Genomic DNA, 3,842 nt, shown 5'->3' with positions numbered 1-3,842 from the left:
AAAGCAAAAGGCTGGCCAAAAAAAAAGGACGGGAGAGGGAAGAGCACACAAATCTGGAAAGCGCAACGTAATGTTAACTTTCCTTTCGCGATGGTTGTGCTCCCACACGAAAACACACAGCTTCTTCTTGTCGCTTGGCGTTTCTCAGCTCTTAACCGAGTTCCTTCTTTCGGTTGTTTCTTTTTTGGCTTTTCTTCTTGCTTCTTTCTGTATTCTGATTTCGGTTTGCTACTCCTGTTGTCCCCTTTTGATCTCGTGTTTCGTTGAGCTTCGGGACTCCGTGTCGCACAAACCCTCCCCTGCGCAAAGACAGAGAGCAAAAGATGTTTTACTCTTATACCTGAATGAATCTGCGCGTAGGTGTGTGTGCCAGGGCGTCTCTATATAGAGAGAGAGATGCAGTGTGTCACAGCGGATGGGTGGATATCTGGCCGCCACGACTGTGTGGTACTGTTCTTTTTTGTTGTGTGGATTTGTGTCCGTATGCTCCTCCTTGAGCGCCACTCCACTACTCAGTCTGCTTGATTGCTGGTCTCTCTGTGCGGACGTATACGCGAGTGCGTGAGACCTAAAGGGAGGCGGAAGTACTCCGCGCAGGCACGACGACGAGCGAAGCGCAAGGCACGCCCAGTGACAGTGAGAGAGAGTGAGAGAGGAGAGCCCGCACCCGCTAAGAAAATAAACGGGTAAACCACCAAAGACAGCAACCAAACACAAAAAAAAAAAACGAAAAAAGAGCTACGTCCTTCTTATAATAAAACCCAAAATAACTAAGAAGGCAGCCTTAACAAAAAGAGAGAGGAAGGGGTGTGGAGGAGAAGGAAGAGGATGAGACACGGACAGAGGCATAGAGCAAGCAAACAAATAATAAGAAAGCACAGGTAGCAATCGATGAGAGAAAATGGTACACACAGGAACGGGCCCGAGAGCGTCAACAACGTAGAAAGGAAAAAAAAAAAACAGAAGAGCTAAAGGGCGAGAATAAAGAAATTGAACAGAAAAAATTCGAAAAGATGTTGGTGCCTGCTTAGGCGGATCAAGGAGGAAAAGAACAAGAAAAGCAGCGCAAAGGAGAACGTTAGTGAAACGAGCACGCTACAGGGGCAGCACACGTGCACACGTCAGCGCAAGATAGTGCCTAAAGGAGCTGAAAGGGAAGTAGGACTCGTGGACAACACAACCAAACATTCCCAATGAAGCTCACTCAAGCACAAAGAGGTCAGGAGGAAAGAGAGAGACGCACAAAGGAGACCACAAGAACCCAATAATAGCAGCACACCGGGAAAACGAAAACGAAAAAGGTGTGGGACACACACCGACCGGGAACGAGAAAAAAAGGGCAAAGAACCAACGAAGTCCAGTTGAAGGCGATGAATGGTGAAAATAGTTGCTGCCCCTTGTGGCTGTCGATTGAGGTGATGACGGCGCGAGAGGGACGTTCCCTAGCTGCTTCTCCTTTATCCTTTCTCCCTACGACAGGTCTGCAGATTTGTCTCCTCGAAGATGGTAAGGAGCGCTAAATCTTGTCTTTATGCACAGAGGCTCGTTGTTCTTTACTTGCAAGAAGAAAACGGCGAGCATCCAAGAACCAGAGAGCGCGTGGTGGACAGTGTGTCGATGAGTGTATGTCCCTCTCTTGCTCGTGGGTGCAGCTGGCGACAGCGTTTCCTTCACCGACGTGAGTGATAAAGAGAAAGAGGGGGGAAGAAAAGCAATGAAAGAGATGTGGAAGTGCAAGAGAGTTACACCAAGGCCATGAATGGGTCGCCGTATTCGTCTCCGTCGATCTCATCGCCAAAGGGTATGAAATCGAGGCCGCTGAACAACGAAGAGGGCTCCATATCGGCACATATCGAGCGCGTCTTTTCATGCAACAGCATCGATGAGCGTATATGCTCGTGCTTGTGTACCGACGAGGGTACGGAGCCAGCTGTCCGTCCAGTTTTTCTGTCGCACCCTAACGAGTCGCCCGTCGTACCCCTTCACGCCTGGTGTGCGTGATCACGGTTCGGCCTGTCGACGGAGTTCGCGCTGGGTTCTATGCAACGCGCCGAGCATCGTGCATGGCAAGAGAGGCATGCACCCATGAAGCTCTGCAATGGCTACATGACTCCGTGAACAGCCTTTGTGGAAAGCAGCGATGGCAGACGTGCTACCCACATGAATGTAAGCTGCAGCTTCAGCAGAAAAGGCGCCGCACCTACACGGTCGGCGGGGCCGTGTCCTCCTCGCATACCCGTCATGGCGGCTTACTATGCCGCCCGCTTCACGCACGCGGCTCCCCATCCGCCCAATGTCGCGTCGGCGCAGAGGCCGCACACGGCACCGGTCATCCTCGGCGGCGGCCTGGTGGGCAGTGGTGCATTCACTGCGGCCCACCTGTGCCGCTTGTCCAACTCACCCTGAGCGCTCCCGGGACAGCGCGGCCGGCTATCGGCGACCCAGCAACAAAAAAACGCGAGTTTTTGAAAGGCAGCCACCTTGCACCTTGGAGAAATCCCAAAAATAAGTGAGCACGAACCATCACAGCTCCGGCACTGTGCCGCAGTCATCGCAAGAACGTTCAGGCCATGCCATTGTCACATGTCCTGGTGACGCCGCGCGCAGCTTCCCGACAGTTTTTCCTCCAAAGCAGACGACCTTCGCATCGCGGCGGCACATCACCCATGCAACACTTGAGGGAGAGCGACCTCAGCTTCGTCCCAATTGACAGTGACCTTCAACCGGCATGCCGCCTGAATCACCGACCCTGCTGCCTGCTTCACGGCTCGACACGTGCCTGCACTCCGCATGCGGTCTGTCCACACATCGACTCGCACATGGCTAGCACGTCGCTCGGCGTTGCAGGGGGCCACCAGCCAACCGTGCTGCCACCACCTGCATCGCTTCAGGGCGTAACGCTTCACGCCACTGGCACAGCTCCCAGCCGATAGGCCCTCCCGCCAGCGGCGCCCAACACGGCTGAGGGCATTGGCCCTTCAGGCATGGGTCCCGGGGAAAGGGACGCTTTCCGGTCCGCCACTCCACCAACTTTGCACAGCACGAAGAGCCACGGCGAGCAGTCCAGATAGGCACCAGCCATGCATCCCTCCGCGGCCACAGCATGAGCCGTCTTTTCATCAGACCCTCTTCCTCAGCCATCACGGAGAGGGCGCAGTCGGCCACACAGGTGCGGCAGCTGCAGCGCTCCATCATGTCGGCCGCCCTGAGCGCTGCGCCACCTTCCTCCGACACGATCGCCGGGCTCTGTGGGGCCGGCACGCCGGTCGGGTCGCGCACGCAGCAGTTCCCGCAGCGGCATGGAGCCGCGGTGGTAGTGGGTCGCCCGCTGCGCGAGGCACGTCAACAAGCCAGTCCCCAGATGAAGTGTCACCTGCAGCTGCTCGCCGTCCAGGCCGACGATCAGGCCACCAGAGTAGCGCAAACAGCGGGAGGTGTCTGCCAAGCAGCGCAATCGCACTTCCAGCAGCAGGCCTGCGAAGCATCCGTCCGCTCGGCCTTCGATGCCACCACTAGAATGAGCCGGCGCACGCTGTTTCCGCCCTGCAGTGACGCCTTGCGTGCATGCCACGCGTCGAACACGGAGGAGGGGAATGCGGAAGAGCACCCGCGGATCCTCCTCCGTGGGTGTGTCGATCGGCGATGGAGCTCTTCAGAGACGGCGACATCTTTTTCTTCCCAGCCCCGCCGCCACTCGCCCCATGCCAGCATCCGCCTCGTCTCCCGGTAGCGGGCGCAGGCGGTTGTCCATGAATCGGCTGACAGCCGCCTCGAGGCGATGGATACACGCCTCCGACACCTGCACCCCTCCCTCAGCAGTATGGTGATCGAGCCATTCGCAG

Source organism: Leishmania donovani, chromosome 29 (genome assembly GCF_000227135.1).
Source record: "Leishmania donovani BPK282A1 complete genome, chromosome 29".
Classification (NCBI taxonomy): Eukaryota; Euglenozoa; class Kinetoplastea; order Trypanosomatida; family Trypanosomatidae; genus Leishmania; species Leishmania donovani.
This window is presented reverse-complemented; position numbering follows the sequence as displayed.